Source organism: Pseudopipra pipra, chromosome 21 (genome assembly GCF_036250125.1).
Source record: "Pseudopipra pipra isolate bDixPip1 chromosome 21, bDixPip1.hap1, whole genome shotgun sequence".
Taxonomy (NCBI): domain Eukaryota; kingdom Metazoa; phylum Chordata; class Aves; order Passeriformes; family Pipridae; genus Pseudopipra; species Pseudopipra pipra.
The window spans coordinates 1,501,182-1,522,891 of record NC_087569.1 but is presented as its reverse complement, the minus strand read 5'-3'; the positions used below and the strand labels follow the sequence as shown (position 1 = coordinate 1,522,891).

General features: G+C 42.9%; 1 protein-coding gene across 9 annotated transcripts in view; it reads right to left on the bottom strand.

Annotated features, from left to right (window-relative positions):
• AUTS2 (activator of transcription and developmental regulator AUTS2) overlaps positions 1-21,710 on the bottom strand; it is a 1,122,443-nt gene that overhangs the window by 776,039 nt on the left and 324,694 nt on the right. The gene's annotated exons all lie outside the window — the stretch shown is intronic.

Genomic DNA, 21,710 nt, shown 5'->3' with positions numbered 1-21,710 from the left:
AGTTTCCCCAGGGGAAGAAGAAGTCATCACTCCAGAGAAGCCTTTTTTGGCTGGACTAGCCCCTAACCACGTTGCTTGGTACTATAAACAATTCTTGACTAACCTCAATGTTCATAAAAGAACATGATCTACTTAATAGGTATCAAATTGCTTTTGCCTTTCAAGCCAGCTTTAATGAACTTTACTGGCATTGTAATAAATAAAAAGTACAAAAAACCCCCTACAAACTGTATTTTCATTACAATTGAGAACACATCTGCTTTCTCTTATGCTGTGGACTGTGCAGGTCAACACGTTACACAGCAGTGCACTGAGAAAAGCATTTACCATATACATTCATTACACATGTCCACGAGCACATACACACATATACAGCAAGAGTATATATATATACACACATATATCACCCACATCCACTTCAGTGCTGAAAATGCATGTTTCTGTTTTAATGTATCCTTCCACATATTTTGCTTGAACATATTAAAATTTTCATCTAGCCTTGTTGATGCTCCATTTGAACTAACGTCCTGTGAAGACTGGTTACTCCAGAGGTCAATTCTGGCAAGAAGTCCCTTTCAGAAATTTAGATCTAAAATCACATACATAAATACTGGCAGCAGAGGTAAATGCAGACAAAATACTCGGCAAGGTATCTAATGAGGTATTTTATGAGACACCTACTACACTCAGCAATATCCATATAACAAACACCAACCAACTCCTCCTAAGTTATTCTAATTACTCATATGATCATAGTAAGTTCTATTCAGACTGTACAGGAGTAGACATTCATTCATCTCCATTCCATGACTGGAGACCAAAGGTTCCTTCTCCATGAACACTATCCATCACCTTTCCCCCCCCTCTTTCTTCTCTCATTCCTATTTCCACACACAAAAATTCACACAGATGCTCTTTTAATGGTGCATGCAAGCAAAACACACTTGTGCTGATGCACATTCCCACTGTACACCGTGCTCACCCACAGCCACTGCTGTTCTGCCCCAGGTTCACTGAAGGACCACACAAAGTATCCTCACCCTTTATCAATCAGCATTTTCTCACTACCAGAGCAAACTGTATCTGCCATTTTGGGGTGTGTGTGACACTTCTCCTTCATCCCTTATTCCCCTCACTCTATAAGGCACCTTTGGGTGCTCTCTATCAGTCAAATCAAAGAAAGGACATAAAGCATATGAAACTAAAGGTTCCAACACACAGTTGAGTTGCAATGCATGAACACAACTGCAAAAAATGGCACAGGTCTACTCTCAGCTCAAAGAAAATGTGACAGAAGAACTAGAGCTATTTGTCAGACACTTACAATTTAATAAATAAACTAAATATTCCACAGCTCAGCCAGAACATTTTCCAGTAAAATTATTTTTATTTCAAATGGAATGGTTTATCAGTCAGATCTAATAGATCTCGGTAGCATTTTTTGGAGGCAGAGGGGAGGATAATGAATTCAAGAAGTCTTACACTTCATATATAACTCACTGATCTTATCTAGGACCTCTGTGTCCTGTAATTTTATGGTCTCAAGTTTACAATTTAACCAACCAGAGGAAAATAGATCAAGTTTCCTTGACTTGGTCTTTTGTCAACATCTGCTCAATGATGGAAATACTCTTATTGCAACTGGGGCATTAGGAACTTCTTTTCTAGTCTCAGATTTTATTTTTAGAACTTCAACTTATTTTGTACACAATTTTTACACATTAGTTATTTGCTAACTAATCATAACAGCTCAGTTCTATACTTCTTCTACACCATTAATTCCAGCTAGTTACAAAGAAGAGAAGAAAAACCCAGCAGGTGTCATTTTTCTAGACACAATTTACACTGAGTAAGAGAATATGACCAAGATATCTGAGCCTTAAATTCTGCAGGAACAAAGTGAACTGCATAGACCAGACAGCAAACTTGGAAATAAGTCCAAGATTTATAAGCTTCCCATATTTTCCTCTCTTTTTTCCAAGTTGAGTTTCCCCATGTGCCAAACTGTTGAGGGTTTACATTTTATTCCAAAACCCATCAATCTGTGTTAAATTAAAAAAATAAAGCATGGAAATGTGCCCGTTGTGTTCTTTTAAGAACCTAAAGTTACACACAGGCGCACATGAGAACACTTAACGTGGACAGGCAACGGGTCATTTCCATCTATTCACACAGATTCAACTGCATAAAACACTGAAATAACACAGTGCTGCTAAAAAAGTCCACAGATAAAAGGCTGGATCTTTAGTTACACTGCATGAGTCTGGTGTATCACTGTGGGGTGCACAGGAGCCCTAAAATCAGTTTCTCCTCAAAAATGGAACTCTTCTTGAAAGAAATTTGAAGTGCAACGTTGACAACCCTTGTTCCTGTGCCATTCCTGGCAGGGTATCCCAAGCAAAAGGCAAAGACAGCACAGAATTCCCATGGTGTCCACTCAAGGTACCCAAGGAATAGCAATAGGACCCCAGGGAATGGCTGGAGCTGTGTCAGGGCAGGGTCTGGTTGTATATTAGGAAAAAGTTCTTCCCCCAGAGGCTGGTTGGGCACTGCCCAGGCTCCCCAGGGCAGTGGGCACAGCCCCAAGGCTGCCAGAGCTCAGGGAGGGTTTGGGCAACGCTCTCAGGGACAGGGTGGGATTGTTGGGGTGTCTGTGCAGGACCAGGGGTTGGACTGGATGATCTTTGTGGGTCCTTTCCAGCTCAGGATATTCTGTGATTCTATGAAGGTCTCACTGAGGAACTTCCCATGCTACCACAGCATTGCTCTTCAAAATTTGCACCAGGGGAGGAGTGAAAAAGGTTTTGCAAAAAGTGTGTTTGACTCTATGCTTTCACTGTACAGTGGGAATGAATATATCCATGTAGGGATCCACCTAAAGGGTATCACGAAGAGGAAATACCAACATTTTCTAAACTGAAAGCACAAAACCCTAAAAACTCAGACTGTCTCAGACTCACAAGGAACATGCACAGCCTCAGGGACTCCCCGAGTGAGAGAGATGGGGTACATGTAAAAAAAAATGACAATCAGGACCTCAAGAGCACTTGCCCAGGCTGGACAGCGCAGGGCTGGACCCTGGGGCACACCCACAGCTCCAAAACTTTCCTAGGAGTTTCTGGTCATTCCTTGCATTTGTTGAAATCTTTTATTGTACTACAGAACCTATTAGTTTGTAGTGCCATTAAATCCATTGGAGGATTACAGAAGTCAAGCAGAACTGGATAAAGTCATAACTACACTTCTATTATAAGAAAGGAAAAGGAAAAAAAAAATCAGTTGCTGGCTGAGGGCTGGGCTGGGTCTCAGCAGAGGATTTTATTTCTGATTCTTCATCACAGCCACCCCAAACAGTGAGAGGAAAAACAGCTCTTCCCTGCTCCCCAAAACTGGACTATTTAGAGGTTTTCTATATCAGGGGCATTTTCCCAGTTGGTGATGATGGAGTCCCTCCCACACTATGGGACTGGATGATCCCCTCACCATTCTGGGGCACTGCAGCAGCAAGGATGGCTTCTAATGGTGATGTGGCTCTGCTGCTAAGGTGAATTAAAGGAAAAAAGCCCTAAACCCCCCTGCCCATCCCCCTGGGTTTTCATTCCTCCCTTTTGTCCAGACACAGGAGCCGCTGTGAGGGGCCCCCTCAGCCCACACCGGTCTGAGAGCCCACCCCCCTCAGTGCCGTGGCTGTGCCCTGGGGACACTGAACTGAGGGGCAAAGGTGCCACAACAGCGAGGGGTGTGTGGAAAAGTGAGTGGGTGTGGGAAAAGTGACAGTGGGTGTGGGGAAAGGTGACAGTGGGTGTGGGAAAAGTGACAGTGGGTGTGGGGAAAGGTGACAGTGGGCCCCGGGAGGGAGGAGGTGCCATGGGGCTGGATCCCCACAGCCCACAGGGAGTCCTCAGGGCAGCAGGGCGTGTTCATTCCCTGCAGGAACTGTGTCCCCTGGGAAGCTCAAGCCTTTTCCTCGAGGAATTGTCACTCATGGGAGTGGCAGAGAGGAGTTGCCACAGACCAACCACAGCCCCATCCCTCTGCCCTGCTCAGGGCATACAGGGATGGGGGAATGAAGCCAGGCTGGGAGGCAGAGGGTGGTGTTGCAAATTTACTGGTCTTTCTCACTATCCAAATTTATTTTAATAGGTAATAAATTAAATTTCTTTTCCCCAAGTCAAGACTGTTTTGCCCATAACTGTCATGGATGACCTCCCTGCCTTTACCTCACAAGGCTGTTCTTCCCTCCCCTGCCCTGCTGAGGAGGGGAGTGCGAGAGGGGCTGGGGGCAGTTTGGCCTCAGCCCCAGTAAACTCACCACACTGTGGTTTGGAGAGAAGTGCTTGCTGCTCTTTGACTGAGTCACAAAACTTCAGACACAACACTGCTGCCCTGCAGAGTAATGTGGAATAGAGGCAGAGCTGGAGACTGGCAAGAGGGACCCGAGAGTGCCAGGGGCACAGAGAGAGCACAGAGGAAAGATGTAAGATGTAGGACACTGAGAGTGACGATTAAATGAAGAAAGACAGACTAGCTCAGGCCTAAAGGTCACACAGAAACCATCCAGAAATTGCTAAGATTATGAATAAACCAAAATGGATGCAAAAACATCAGTATGAAAGTGCTGTAATAGCAAGAACTAACAGTAACTTCGTTCAGGGCATAGAGGGATTTTCTGGTGACTTGGAATCTAGTGGAACTAATTTTGCAGCAGGGAAACACTCATCCTTATTTTGTGACAGTGAAAGTGCAAACAGAATATTCATCTGTGTCCAGGGAAAGCAGGTCTCTGCTCTGCTCCTTCTGCCATTCAACATTAAAGAGTAAAATAGACCTAAACATTAAGGCTTAGGAGTAGGCTAGATCTACAGGAACAGCGCCATAGTTACAATGTTAGCCAGGCATTTCTGTGACATGAAAGATGGGGACATAAGCCATAAAACACTCCTAAGGATAATCCATAACAACATGGCTCTCTGTTGCCTTTTGTCTCAGGAAGGAAAAGAAGGAAGGAGAGAGATAGTCAATCATGTTAAGAGGTGTAAGGGAGGATGAAAGGGCAGCTGAGCCCCAGACCCCAGGGAGCATCATCCTCTTGGGACCACAGTTTGCTGTGCTGGATCCCTAAACCACTTTAGATAATTCCATAATAGCAGTGCCTGGTTAGCATGTAACAAAAAGCAAAATAAATAAACCGAGAATTTAGCAAAAGCCTTTTTCACAGAGTTTATATATCACGTCAAAAACACCCTAATGTGGCTCTCCTGAGCTTTTTTTATTTTAAAATATATTTTAATTTAAAAACCCCATACCATTTGGCAGCAGTAAATCTATGGTATAGTTTCGAGGCGCCTGAGTTTCCATGCCATATGGAATTAAAGGATTATTTCGCTACATTATACTTTAAAGTTATGAATACTAACACCTCTCCCTGCTACAGCACAGCCAGCAACCTAAGCCTCTCCCGGAGTCCTAGAGGAAGGGGACACCCGCTCCCCAAGAGGTGGCAGAAACCTGCCGTGGGGAGGAGAATTTCAGGGTTTCAGTTCTGCCTGTCATTCTCTATTTACACAGCTTTTGCAAGGGCAAGGCAGTCCCAAACTGATCCAGGTCCTACCTGGGTGAATATATTCCCAGGCTCAGATCAGGTGGTGAACAGACTCGTTCATGTGCCATCAGCAAAACTTCCCAACTCCTGAGCACCTGAGCAGCTACAGCCCAGTCCCAAACCCATGACCGGAGTTTGTCCTGACCCGGGCAACAGCCCTTCACAGTACAAAGTCATTTGTACCTGATCCTTAGGGCTTGCCTCCAGTAGCTCTCTGGGCTCCCCAGGCTTTCCCAGCAGCCCAGACTCCAGCCAGGCTCTGAAGATCAGAACTTTGGTCACTACTGGCAGTGACACATTTTTCCTCAGTGCTGCACACACAGATCTGGGCAGAAGCACCTGCAAATGAGGCATTTGCTTATGACTGCAGGCTGCTCCAAAGGCCAGGAGCAATGGCCAGCTCAGCCTGTAAGGAGAACAAGGCCTGGCTGAACCCAGTGTGATCCCAGTTATCCCAGTATGGATCTGCTGGACCTCACACAGACCCCCAGGCACAGCAGTGACACTCACCATGGCAGGACTGCACAAACACAGCCCAGGAGGCCACTCCCTGCCCTGCCCAAGCAAACACACAGCCCTGAAGTGTCTTCACCAGTCAGAAAAGAGCAACAGCAGATTTCATGTAGAACTGAGTATTGGATTGCAAAGAAAACATATTTTATCAACGATCAGGAACAAATCTGGCTGTATGAAAACAAATAAAAGGAGAACTGCATAGCAAGGAAAAAACAACAACAGTGTAAATCAAGGCTTGTAACTTCTGATTTCAATCATGATTAACAGCTGTCATTTCAAAGCTTCTATTTACATCACTCATGCTACTGACAGAAGTCAGACAAATACTACTTAGACAGCACCTCCTTGTCACCTAAAGCATTAAAGGTGGTTCAACACAGAGGCCATGGGTCTGGAGCAAGACCTCTCCACCTCTCCACTGCCTTTCTAACAAAGCCACCTTCCTCACCCACCACCTGCCTGACCAGCTGAACAGGAGAGCAGCACAAAGAAAACAAATCAGAGGTAAAATAATGAGGAGGAAGAATATTTACAATACACAAGTTTAGGCACTAGGTATGAAAAAAGAATTCACACCGTGTGTGGACTCTGAACATTATTAATACAAAGATGTTTTTCACCTCAGGGAAGAAAAAATCTTGTTACCTGAGAGACACAACAAAACATTAGGAGAGGCTCTCTGTGTATGTCTTGATATATATTCTTATGACAATCAATGCACACACACCAAGAAATTGCCAGCTGCTGAGGATCCAGGCCTACCTGCCATCATCCTGGGATCCCACATCCCTACCAGAATATAAAGCTTTATTTCTCTTACCTGTATGGTAAAAGTGAGGCAAACCAACGAAGACAAGATCTTTTGCCTCCTTCCTACTTTTACTGAGAAGAAAATGTAATTTTCCTGTTCCAAACCCCTTTTTATGAAAAATCACGAACAAACAGACTCAGAGAGTCACAGAATGTGCTGAGTTTGAAGAGACCCTCAAGGATCATCGAGTCCAATCCTCAGCCCTGCACAGGCCGAGCCCCAAGAGTCACACCCTGTGCCCGAGAGTATCATCCAAACACACATGTATGTTTTTCCAATTTCCTGTTGACCAAAAAAAAAAATCTAAATCCAATAGAACTCGAACAAATAACTACAAACAATTTCCTAATAAGCTTGATGATACAGAACAAGGGTGTCTTTAACTTACTTATTCTAAAGCACTGCTGGTCATTTCTTGCTGCCTCTGAGCTGATCCTGAGTCTGCTGCTGCACTTGCTCAATACACTGGAGTAGAGGAACTCATCCCTTACTGCCTTAAATGGGGGAGATCCTATGGAAAATAACAGAGACACCCTCCTCTGCTCCTGGGGAGAATTTGGCTATTTAGCATTGTTATTACAGAAACACCAAGTGATCGTGTTCTGCTCGCAGTAGCAAGAGCAGAAGCAACACAGGCTAAGAATAAATAGCATCCTTGCCAAGCGGGGGTGGGGGATAAGGAAACGGGCATTTATTTCCAGATCATCTTCTCCTTCATTATATGCTTGGGCACCCTTAGATATACAGCACACAGAAGGTACTCTGTAGCTCTATTTTATCTAAGTTTCACAGAGAATGCAGTCCATCTTTTTTTTTTTTTCTGCGCTGTTTATACAGAAATCAAAGATAAATTTGGCATAAACTCATCACACCCCAGAATCATACATACATTATACAGCACAGAAAGTGTAAGAGCCTCGCTCTGTTCCCCGGCTCCCGACAGGAGCGGTACGAGACAGCAAGCTGTTGGCAATTGCAGCAAATGGAGCGTATTTCAGCACACTTCAAAAGCTGAATTGCAAAAAAATATAGGCTTCTTCTGACCCTTTGCATTTTGATGGTTGCACAGTGAGAAATACGGCCTTTAAAATTACACCTTGCAAAGCTCTCCATTGTACCAATCAATCTGCCCAAGCTGCCTCCCCAGCACAGCTCTCGAGCAGAGCAGGAGGAGCAGCGAGGGTCTGGCTGGAGCAGAGCAATCAGGGTGGGATCGATCTGCCCCTCCCAATATTTACTCAGTCCCACTGCTGAGCTTGTTTGTATCCCACCCTGGATTTCCAGGGCCCTCCCTAGGTCCTGTCTAAGGGAAACTAGTCTTTGTACCATTAAAAAACACCTCTGAAACACAGCTGCTTAGTGGCTGTTCCTGCCTGGCACAGGTGTGCCATCCTTGTCTACAGGGATATCCATCCATCCATCCATCCATCCATCCATCCATCCATCCATCCATCCATCCATCCATCCATCCATCCATCCATCCATCCATCCATCCATCCATCCATCTGCCTTGTGATCCATACATGCTACAAGTTTTGTGTGTTATTCAGCCAAGTGATGCCCATTTACACCATCTGCACTTCTTGCTTCTGCTTTGTACTTCCTCAAACCAGATTTTCAGTTTTATGGGCATAGTCATGATCTCTTACTGCAGTGCCTGTCCCCCCATCCTGGGAATACCCCACAAGGAGCAGTGCACACACATTGGCTGCAACACTTTCCGCCAGGGACTGTTTTGTTTAGCCTTGCTCATTTCAAAATGCAGAACCAATTTGGCAGTTTTACCCCAACATTCTGTCTAAGAACAGACTATTTCAGATCCTTGTTAGACCTTTACCAGCTCTGGTTTTGGTGGTGACAGGCACAGGGACCAGCCTGTAGCCTCAGGCACTCTGTCCCAATCTCAACCCTGGACCTGCCAGGAGTTCTTGTTTCTGTTATACAGAGAAGGTCAGGAGAGGTAGGAAAGCAAAGGCAAATATCACTTTTAACCTGAATCTCTGGAAAGGGGAGAGAATAGAAATACTATCCCATTTAGCCCAGAGTGTCTGATACCCAACTCCCTGAGGATTTTGCTTGGCCTCTAGTTGACTTTGAAATGTATAACTTCCTGGAAGAATACTTAAGTAAGAAGATAAAATGAATCACATGATGGAACAAAAAGCAAACTGGCCAGATTGAAAAACTGTAAGAGCACTGCAGCTCTGCAAATCCAGCTGAAGAACCGTCTACTTTAATGAGGGGAAACACAACCCCAGGGTATCTTCTGTAGGGTTCCACTGGCTTCACGTCCACAGGATGGCTGCTCCTCATGTGCAAGTGAGATGCAAGATGGGATGAGACCTCTTGGGAATATCTAAAGAGGTGAAGGAGCCTGAAAAAGACTGGGCTGACTTAAATTAAGTCACGGTGCCCCCCGTCCTTTTTTCCTCAATGCAGACCACTGATATGACACCCAGCTCACATTACAGAGGTAAATAAATGTCCTGAAGGAGGAAATATCAGTATTCATGGCTGGACCTCGAGATGCTTTCCACTGCTTACATAAAGGAGCCCTGTTACTTCAGCGTTCAATATAAGCCCAGAATAAATATTTAATAATTTGGTTGCATAAATAATGATTTGAAGGTTGAGCTATTGGCTTAAAACTATAATACTATTTTAAGCCGTTTAACTGCCCAGCCAGATAAATTATTCAAGACTTGAAAGTCATCCTGTGGTCTCTATACAAGGAGAAAACTAGGAAGTTGTAACAATAATGACAAAAGCTGGGCAAGATCAATCAAACCACATGATCTCTAACACAAACAAGCAGCAATTAAGCAGCAATCAAGACCAATCTGACTGGGGTTGATGTCCTTTTATGCCAATACTCTCAGTCCAGAGAGCAAAACTTAATAATGTTTTGCAATTTATCAAGGGAACCATAAGTCTGCTCTCAGTGGCTTGGCCAAGAGGCTATTATGATAGTATTTCTCTATAATTTAATAATGTGAAGGAAGGGGGGGGGAGTGGGAGTAAAAGCATTCTGACATATAACTCACGTCTATACATATTGTATTTTCCTCTTGCTTGAATGATAGAAGCAAAAGTCATAACAATATACCTCAGTACCAATTTGTTAGCAGGAAAGGGGGGCTGAAGTATCTGGCAAAGAAAATCTATTTGAAGCATCACAGAAGGGAAGGGAATGAAGCATCTGAATTCATTAGCAGCTGTCATTGATGTGGAGATGAGTTTAGTCATCACAAATAACTCAGGAGGAAAGCAAAAGGAAGAACTATTGTTTAAGTTGTTTAAATCTGGATTAGAAACTACCAGGAAAAAGAATGCTGAAAAATTACATCCTTAAACCACAGTTTGACTTCATGTCTTAGATCTTGTTGAATTTTTCCCCTGAACTAACATAATATGAGCTGCAGCTGGTCTGAAAAATTCAGAATGCCTTCAAACTCCCAACAATACCAGCTTGTTGTTGGGTTTTGGCTTTGCTCTACATTATTATTGGATTTTTTTTTTCTTTTTGCTTACCTCTCTTCCTCTCTCATCCTAAGAAATAATGTAAAATACACTGCAGCACTGTGCTTTCACCTTGGACTACATTTTGCCAATTGAAATAATGAGTCCTCCTGCTTGCAAATGTCAAAAAAACCCTTCTGATAAATCTTTTGGTCTGTCGCTCATCCACAGCGACCAAAGGTGATTTAATGTTTGGTAGATCTGATGAGCAGGTTGTCTCAGTCCAAGTCCAAAACCAGAAAATCATTCTGCCAGCCAGTGTTATCAGTCCCTGTGTTGGCAGCCTGAGCAAAGAGGTGGCATTTAGGGCGAGATCCATCACCCACCAAAATCAAGGGACACAGCTTCATGACTGTCACTGACTTCAAGGGATGCAGAAGCCATTTGGTGTCCACTATAAATACTTGACAAGACTATTTCTGTAACTTATACTGTTAAAAAACCCAATTTAACTTCTCTTTCATATGCTTTAAAACTGTACTAAACTTACCCATCTTGAAAATGTAGTCATACACCAGGTAAGTGGAGTTTTATTATTGTTTTAAGATAAGTGCAAAAAAATCTATAATACAGGACCACTATCAAATTACAGTTACTTGAATTAATCCTTGTTGAGGCATTTAATAATTTGTAAAGTGCTTATTCAGAAGAAGGTCAAAAATCACTTGGAAAGATATGTTAATGGCTCTCTAAGTAATATTTAGGCCTACTGAGTAAATTTTCACACTTAAGTCACGTATAACAAGCATCACAAAATGTATTATGAATTGTGCTTTCACACTGGAGAGCTGTGTGTACATACATGTTACAGCCTCCCCACAAGACACCACTTAAGCACTTAGTTAAATTCATCTCAGCTGAGGAAAAAAACAAGCATCTCTTTGCTGTTATGCCAGAAATATATTCAGTATATGTTCTCATAAAGAGGAATATTTACCTGACTCAGAGCCTGGAGGAGCCCATTATTGTTCATCTCTGTGATTAAAAAAACCATCAGAAATGATAACCCAAAAAACTGTCAAAAAAACCCAACTTCTCCAAAACTCAATCCTAAAAAACTAATTAAAAAAAAAATATAGCTGTAAATAATTGGAAATTAAGAAAGACAAAGCCCTGTGCTGATGGATCTACATGGAACCCCTTCTATGCTCTGAAATATCTGGGCTTTAAAATGACCCGTAAGACTTAAAAATTAAGTATCAGCATGTGAAAATGTAGCATATTACAGTTTAAATCAACCATTATACAGGCTCAGCAAGCACCAGCATGCTCCTTCCATGCACTAAAAAACGTCAACTTCTCCTTGGTGAATAATAATTTGTGAAATAAAGCAGGCGTGCAAAATATGGGTGGCAGGCAGCAAATGCTGAGATTTGGGGCACCAAGGTGTTTTAAAATTGCTTTTCACTTTTGCATCCAGCATCCACTGAAATCTCAACAGATCAAAGTTTTGCAGACAAGGAGAAAAAAAAAAGCCTACAAAATTAATAACTATTTAAGTATTCTGTTTCATCATGATAACAAACAGATGGTTTTAATATTCTAGAGGCTAATTTCTGAACAATTAAAAACACAGCAAGACATTAACATCTAATGAAACATTTTAACTACCAGTATATGCATCTGCCATTAATTTCCACACAGTAAGGTCTTGGTTCTCTTCAATCTGTTCTTTATTAAGGAAAGTTTTTCCACTCTGAATTTAGTGAAGTAGAGAATTAACAACTGTTTTCAATCAGCAATCAGCATGATATTTCGCCAGTGTGCATTGAAACCGTCCACACTATCAGACATAAATTTACTCCTATGATGGCTTTGATCTGCACACTGAGTGGAGATGTTAGAAGGGAATTCATTTTCTAATTCCATTTTCATTTAGAACATATGAATTAACCCCTCACAGATCTCATGTCCCCTTTTATCTACTTTAGATAAAGGACATCTACTTAAAATGTTGTGGCTTGCACATTACTCACATCCCAGCCAAAAACAAACTCATTTTTTTGAAACCAACGAGAGCATTCTCATGCAAACCATATGGAAATTAAGCTCTTCAAAGGCAAGGAGAATCCTATATTTATGAGCTTCTAATTTATATTTCCTTTGCTCATCTGTGATAAGAACAGAGGGCAGTATTTATCAAAGTTCTACCCATGCAAACACTAGTTGCTACAAAAAAAAATCTTTATGCCATCTTCACCAAGCTAATGCCTGTGTTTCCTCATCAAACATGCTGCTTAGAACTGCTGATGAATTTTTCTGTGGATCTCCACCAAACTGACAGGTGATAATTCAAATTAAGCTAAGCCAAGTCCCTCTCTTGGCTCCCAGGGTACAGCAAAAGGCTGATGTTATTCACTGTTTGTAGTCATCGCCTGGCTACTGTATGAATGAACCCAGTAAATAAATTCCTTGGGGAATAACTCCCTGGTGGGCTGGAATAGCACACGCCCTGTGCATTAAACACGTAGGCAGCTCAGTAAGTGTCTCTGGTTTTCAAAAGGGTTAAGTGAGCAAGGAACTGGGAATGATTTTAACAGAAACCACATTCTCTCCAGGTTCCTGTTTTGCTTTTAATCATGTAATTTATGTAAACATGGAATTGCAAGGCTAAACTAATAAACATTGAAAAAAGCCCTGAGAAAACATAGATTCAGGGAAGGAGCCAGTTGCAGGCCTCTGCCTCCGGGATTCACTTTGTGGTGTTCAGGGGGGATTTCATGGTGCACCAAGAAATGTCTGTGCTGCAGCTATGGAGAATAAGGGACCTGCATTCTATTACTGCTTCAAGTCAGGAGAAACAGGGCCATGAACCTGGGGCTTCTACCTACCCACTGATGCCCTACCGATGGGGAATCAGCTGCTCTATCTCCCTTCCTCTAATTTATTCCAGAAATAACATGCTGGGCTCAACACACTTCCAAGAATAGATATGCACTTCCATAGAAATTTCCATAACAGACCACCTACAACACAAACACACCCCATCCCTGTTGTGCCCTGCTCTCTGTGCTTGGACCCTTCTCGAAGGCTCAGCCTGAACTCTGCCTCAGAACTTGCTTTTTGCCTTCATTTAAATAGGTTAAGGGCCAGATCCAGAGAAGCTGAGAACACCCACAAACCTATTTGGAATTTGGGTTTCCAAAATCTGGAACCAGAACAGTAGCTAGGTAGGAAGGGACATGAAAGATTAATCATTCGACTTCAAGCACTGTCATCACTACGAATTTCAGGGATTAGGGCTGGGAGTTCCTGATGTGCCTCGCAGAGAAACGGGTGTAACCTCACTGAAAGACAGTGAGCTCTTGACTCATTTTATATCCACTTTTTGGGCAGTGAAATATGGCTGAAGTGGCGTCCCAGGAGATGCCAGATGGGATTTCAAGAGACCTTTCCAGCCAGTCATATCTGGTTCAGAGAAATGTGCACATTGAAACGACTGTACTGGGAGTTTGCCATGTAACCATTAGCTCTATAACCACCATTAATATACCTTGGAGGCTTTGCCTTATTTTTATATGTCAGACAGTTTCAGACTAGCACTGTATTTAGTGAGGAGAGCACAATATTAAAATGTGACTTTCATACTTTTTATCCTCCAAGTGCCTGGATCTACTCTTGGCACACTACAAAAAATAATACTTTTATGATTCAGTTTTTCCATGAAATATTTATAATACAAGTATTGAGAGATGGAAGTGCCAGAATATTACGATTGCTGCACTTGAATTCCTGGAGATTGGAAGCTTTTGTTTGGTCTAGCAGCGTGAAGGAAAAGCGTCCTGCTAAACATCTGTCTCTCACTGGGGAACCACATGGGAAATAAAGACTTTGGGGCAGCACTGCCTGAAGTATTTGAGTCCTCAGTTTACCCACTGCAGTCTGTGAGCACCAAGGAGCCTCAGCATTATAAAATCACAGAAGATTAGAGAAAGGTGCAGACCCAAGAGGTCCCACAGCCCAGTCCTCTGAACACAAAGGACCAGCTAGACCTGCATCACTCCTGACACACAGACAACCAGCTAATCCAGCCCAAACTTGTTAAAGACACCCAGTGACCTCTGCAGCTGCTGCAGGTGAATTGGTGCAGTGTTTCACTGCCCTTGCCTTGTAAAAACCACCTTCAAACTTCCAGTGCATCTCCAGCTGCAGTGTGTCCTTGTCCCACCTATCATGGATATGCAGCACAGATTTCTCCCGTCCTCTCTGCAGCAACCTTCCTGTGTTTGAAGACTCTTATCAGCATCTCCACTCCATTTCCTCTTTTCAAAACTAAATTGCCCCAATTCTTTCAAGTCTCTCTTGCAGGCTGTGCTTTTAGACTTTCTCCACCTACTCCATGTATTTCTTGCACCGATTATTTCCTATTCTGAAGGGAAGCACCTGCAATATCCATTAGGAAACACAGAATCATACAAATCATATGGAGATGAAATGTGTATGAAATGAAATACATAAGGATGAAATGTGGACTGAAAGCTGTGGCCTGTGTTTAGCCAACTGACTGGTCAGGCAGTTTTTACTTCTGGGTGCTGGTTTTGAGACACCTGAAAATATCTGAAGTGATCACCTGAAGTGTTCACAACACAAACCTTTTAAATTTATGACATTTTTCCCTCCTGGAAGTGCTGTTAACTTCTTATGTAAATGATACTAGATCTGTAAAAGATATTTCCTGAACAAAAGAAAAATAGCTACAAGTATATATACAGCTTAGAGAAGAACTGTTCGGGAGAGGCTTTGTTAAGTTCACTGTAGCTTGATTTAGATCTCTCCTCATTCAAAACCTTACCTGGTCTTCTGCTAAATATTAAGAGCTTTCAATAAAAATTTTCTTTCTTAATAGATTTTCTGAGTTGGAGCAGCAGGGACAAAGTGTAACTCCTCATGGTACTTCCACAGCTGGAATTCATCTGCTGTAAGAAGCTGTTGTTGAAGTGATCTGGAGAACCACTTCTCAAACCCATTTTAATAGCTTTCAAAGATTGCTCAAAGATGCCCAACAGCCCTGTGTTCCTTGCCAGCCTCTTCTTCCTCACTACTGTCTTTAGTTACAGCAGGAACATTGGATTAAATTAAAACTTAATTTGCTGTTTAGCATCCTGGTTAAGCAGTCTGGAACTGCAAAGGTTTTTCTGGTGTTCATAAACTTATTTTACAACAACTAAGACAAGGACTGATAAGAGGAGATGCCGACACTCCTGTGAGGGGCTAAAGCCTGGCTTGGAGATCTCTCCATGCAACCCAGAGGCAGGAGGAGGCACGGGAGGAGCTGTGGGTGGGTGAGGCCCCGGCACTGCCTTCCCTTTGAGGCCACAGAAATGCCAGGCTGTCAACCCCTGGCATCCCCCAGCAAACCATGGCAACAGCTGCCTGGCTCTGCAGTAATAAACTGAACCAATTTAATGGCTTTTATTGTTCTGCTGTGATGTTTGAGCGCAACCACTTCTTTCCTCCCAGGACTCCCGAGCCCGCAAGGGCAGCAATGAGAGAAGATCTCATTTACCTAAAAGCGCTTATAAATTTTTAATTTGCTTTAACAAGTAAATTAACAAGTCCCTCATTCAGGCAAGTTTTATGGCCTCTTGCCACTTGGGGAGGGCTATAAAAGTTTTATAGATAATCCAGAGCTACCGAGATTGCTCATAATAAATTGTCTGTTTCCTGTTATTTTATCAAACCATTGGGCTTCTAATGACTTAAAGTCACAGCTTCTTTATATCTCTGCTTTTTATGAGCCCGTATTTATAAACTGTAAAGAATATCTTAAATTATACAGGGCCCCTGCTAATCATTACAAAGCCAGTCTTTTATTGGAGACAACCTTTTTGTTCACGCCCACCTAATAAACTTTAAGAGATTTAAGGGAAAGAAATCTTTCTGGAGATGGCCTGCTCATTGAACATTGATGTTGCTTTAGCCAAAATTTTATTAATGAATACTTTGAAGTGCCCAGGACTCCCTACTCTGATGTTCTGAGGAAGTTTGATTTTTATCTTATTGACTACACAGAGTGTAGATTCTTAGGAGAGATGAACTCTCACTCTTTCAGTGAGATGAACTCCCCATCTTTCCCTTGATTTCTGACACAGGAATAACATGACAAAACTGTAGGGATAATCACTACAGTCATGTTTACTGATGTTACATATTTGGGGTGGAGGGGAAAGAAGTGAAGGAATAAAGCTGCTGCAGATTCTGTCCTCCAGAGACCCAAATATTATGACTTGATTAAAACCTAGGTCTGCTCTGAAGTTTAGGTTCATACAAAGCTACAACAAATGGGTACTGGGTTAATAATACAGCACAGGTGAAAATAATCAGTATTTTCTGTAAATACAGTGTTATGAAAGCCCAGAACACCTTCAACTAAACAGGGAATGTGGAATTTGACCTAAAAATTCCCCATTACCTTTTCGTGAAATACAAGTCTGTGGAACTGGAAATTTCATTTATGATGGAGGAGAAAAACAAGGTAAGGAGATCACCCTCTATTCAGCAGAGCTTTCCTGCTAAATGGGAAATTCCAGCAGGATAGGCAAGTTGTAAAAGCTCAGGATGCTATTTTTGAGAGAGATGCAAGAGCTAAATCCTGTAATATGCCCATTATCTGAAGCACTGAAAGTGCTTGAAGTTTTATTTATTGATTTTTCAGTTTGAAAGTGCCATAGATTCATATCTCATAATATCAGCCCAGATTAAGATCCATTGTGTAATTACAACTGTGCTCATGTACTTTCATTCTTCGGTGTTATGGTTACAGGCCAGTAAAAATAGGCTGTTAGAGTGGATGAACCTGCTGTTCAGACATCGCTGTACATCAAAGAACAACTTGTTCAACTGATCTGGCAAAAACTGTAAGTACAGTGGAAATAAAATAAGGAAAACAAGCCACAAACCCCTCACCAAATGACAATTATCTTGTGTTTCCTCATAAATCCACACAGAGATAAGTACACACACAAGTACAGGCACAGGCCATACACCAAATTCAGGTTCTGCTCCTGCTCCTGTTCTCAAGTTCAGAAATCCTTGAGATGGAATGGAAACAACTGCAGAGCACCCCAGAGATCACATTTTTCCAGTATTCTGGAGTCCTTTTAGATGACTGAAAGTCTAACTTACTTAAGAAGTAGAACTTAACTGTTTATGCATTCAAACAAAGGTTCTTTTCTGCCTGCCACAGCAAATCCAGTCCCCACCCATCCGTACCCACTAAAGATGCATCTCCCTGCATCAAACATTAACCACTGCCTGATCACTCAGTAAAAAGAGTCTTAAGGAAACAAGGAGAGTCATGCAAATGTGATAAAGAAACGATGTCCAAAGAATCTTATATTATAATGTGCCTCCAGCCCAAAATCCTGTTATCTGCTCCCAAAGAGAAGAAATCCTCTGGCTTGTGGCATACCGAGAAAAAAGAGGAAAATACCTTTTGTAATCAATGTAAAAGACTGGGAATGACTCAAAGGAGACAAACCCATCATTCCCAGTGCCTCTGCTTGAATTGCAGCAGCAGAAACCTGTCACATGCTGTCACCTTCAGTGGCCACACGATTGTGACAGCGAGCGGGCGTGTGCACAGCCAGGGTGGAACTCTGACAAGGTGGCACAAGCTTACATGGAAAAGCCTGACCCCACCAGTGGATTTGAATTTGCAGGTAAAGGTAAGATGTGAAACACGATTTCTGCTGACATAAGCCACATTTATTGTCGTGACCAATATTTACTAAGAATGGACAAAAGGATCTCAGCTCAGAGGAAAGGGTTATTTTCTTCCCCCCACAGCTCTCAGTAAATATTCTGTCCCTTCTCTGAAGGCTCCTCATGGATATAAATGGATGCAGAAGTGAGAAAGAAGAAATGCAGCAGAAGCCCTTTTTTCCAGAAATCTCTGAAACATCAGTGATCACATATGATTTCCAGACTTTCTGTGACAACAGTTACAAGTCTTTCTGACTCTGAAGAGCATCCAAACAGTCAGAAACTTAACTTGAGGGAATTGCTGTGCTTTCAAGATTCACCTACTTGAGCCTTGGCTGTGGCTCTCATTTCTCTATAAACACACACATTACTTTTCCAACCAAATCCTTGCAAAAACACTTTCCCGCCTTTGCTACAAGACAGAAGATATTTCCATTAAAGTAAGCAAACTCATCTCTAGTGCACCTAAGGCCTGCAGAGCTCCCAAGTTTCAGTTCACATTTCAGGTTAATCTTTTCCTTTCCTAAAGAACAGAACATCCTTTTTCCTGATCTCCCCGAGGGCTCAGTATTTGCAACATCAAACAGAACATACAAACCATCGCGCCCCCTCCAAAAGCCCATTATACTGTCAACCAGCTTCCTAACTGCAACCAGGGGAGAAGGCTTATATACTGACTCCAGAGCTCTTTTACTGCTGGAAAGTGTCCATGATTTCTTCAAGCTACTGCTGCATTTCATTTCTCTAAAGAACTCATAATAAGATGGGCAAAGTTCCAAGGAAGAAAAAAGAAACCCAACCAACTCAGAGAGCAAACCATGTGTTGCCCCTGCCGCTGCTCTCAGGCGCTGGCAAAGGCCAAAGACACAAGACTCTCCTGCAATACTGTCAGTGACCCTCCTTAATAAATCAGATATTAAAATACAGCCATGTGAATTAGGCTGGAAAGAGAGAGCAGGGCAAATGTCTGCTCCTGAAGATAACGGTGTATCTGTGGTGGGTACAACACTCACCAAGCATGAAAAGAAACGAGACACTAGGAGGGAAGCCCTTATGGAGGCCACGCTAGAAGCTACTCGAGTTCAAAAGGAATTCACTGTGTATTTATTAATTTTGTGATGAGAGACCGAGTTGTTATTCCAGGAGGAAGGCCTGAGTGATGGCTGTGACTGGGCTGGGATCTGGGTCTCAATAAATGAATGTTCACAAGGCACAACGTGAACCTCGGTGGGAAGCTGTTGCTGTAGAGTAACACATTATTACTCTAATTCAGAAATTCAAAAAAAGGCAATAAGAGAATGAAAATCAAAACCAAGGGTGTCTGTGCAGCTCTGCTGCACTGGGAAAAAACAAATTATCTTAGCAGGTTTTATCAGCTATTGTTTTCTTTCATTCTGTTCAAAGAGTTCATATCTGTTTTGGCAGAATACTCACTGACCCCAAGCCTGGGTTAACAGGAGAGGGGTCTCCTCTTGCTGGAGGAGCTCATCTTCAGGGACACGTTCCCAGGGAGGCACAACCTTCTTTCCCCACGGCCCATCCCAGCTGCCCCTCTCCTGCCCCGGAGCGTGGTGGCTGCTCTCTGAGCCCCTGACAGAGGCAACCCCTGAGCAAAGCTGCAGAGCCCCTCCAGTGACTGCCCCAAAGCTCCCTGCAGCTCTCAACCAGAGCTTGCCAAACAGAGGGGCACTAAATACAACTCCCAGCCAGCCAGTACCACCCACAACTCTTATCACTAATTTCTCAGTTAATGACTCATGGTAAACCATAGCTGACAGTGGCCACAGGTCTGGCAGGTGATATTTACAGCTGAAGCTCCATAAAGTCAGGAGGTTATGTCAAGCTGGAGCATTCAAGGGATGGTAAATGGAGCCCTGGCTCGTGAGGAAATGGCTGGAGATTGGTTACAGCCAGGAGTAATTGATCTGTCTGAAAATACGGCCCAGGAATCATAGGATTAATGTTCAAATTCCAGCTGTGTTGCATTGTTCCCTTCCCTCCAGCTCTCCAACAACAAAGACATGCCTCCTCCTCTGGAGACCAGAAAAGTTTTATTAAAATCTTCATACAACTGCTGCAGTGGAGGCCCTGTTAAAAGCATCATAGGAAAAAAATGCAGGATTCATAAAGAAACCATCCTACAATTTCCTTTCGATCTGGCATTGATTTCAAAGGGCTACCTTAGCCAAGTGGCTTTGGCCAGCTCCCCTCCCTCCCTCCTTGGGCAGGGGTGAGGAGCAGAGCCTGGCTGGCTGTGGGAGCAGAGCCTGGCTGGCTGTGGGAGCAGAGCCTGGCTGGCTGTGGGAGCAGGCACTGCATGTGCAGCCCGGTCGTGCATGCAGAGCGAGGGAGAGAGTGGGCACGGGAAATAACAGAATGGGAACACTTCCAAACCTGCAGCTGTGCTGGCCCATTAAAAAGCTGAAACTCATTCTACTGTTCGACCTCATGCTTATCACCACATAACTATTCATCAAAGAAATTTCGGTGCAATTAATTAAATTATTCCCCAGCCTGTGCCACAGAGTCGTTATTCCAATATCAGCTTTCACTCGCACTCTCTTAAGCTCGTGTCTCTGTGCCAAGTGACATCTCCAGGGCTGTCCAGCCTCAATAAAGCTCTGCTCCTCACCACTCACAGAGCCCATCATTTCTCTCGTTTATTGCCATTTATTTTCCACTAGGATTTTGCTGCCAGTATATTGGCAGGACTTCCAGTATATGGATGTAATGAAATCTCCCACAGACACTTAACATCGGGTCAGGCTTCAGCTCGGCTCATGTGAAGCAGTAATATGATAAACAAATGCTTCCAGGAGGAGGATTTTATCCTCTCAAAACCAGAACATGGACTCCTTTGGTACCCAGACAAGAACTAGGAGGGAGTCATTTGAAAATCCATATGATAATTAGCTTTATAGCTAAAATGTGCTCAACATGAGAAAACTGAGTTACAACACAGGCTCCTCTGGATCTGTCAGGGTCAACTTCTTTATAAAAAAACCCACAGTACCACAATTTGCATATTCCTCCCTTTGTGTGTGTGTGTGTTTTGTTTGCTTGTGGCTTGTTTTGTTTCATTTTTAACAGCACTGATAATACAACTCCACTGGCTCAGTGGAGTGGAGGATTTGGTGGCCTTTAGGGGCCCTGAGCTGACCTACCAACAACATGTAAATGTAAATGCCTTGATGTCAAGTCTTTTGGAAATGATGCAGGACCTGATGGCTCTGAACATGGTCTGTCTGTGTTTACTGCAACAATAATTCATGGGATGGCACCAAAGCATCTTATCTGCATCTCTCCCAGTCCAGGTCAGGAGTGCTGCTAATGGGATTAGAATCTAAAAATGTGAATTACACAGGATAGTGGTAGACATGTCCCAGGCACCTCTGAGGGACTTGTGGCTGGAGTTGAGAGACGAAAGAAAAAAAAAAAGGAAAATAAAATGTTATTTTTGGAAAGGGATGGGAAAAAATCAAACCTTAGAACAGTTTGTATGTGCCCACAGTAAGTCTTGCACTACCTGGAAGGCTGTAAATCAATGATGAAGATGTT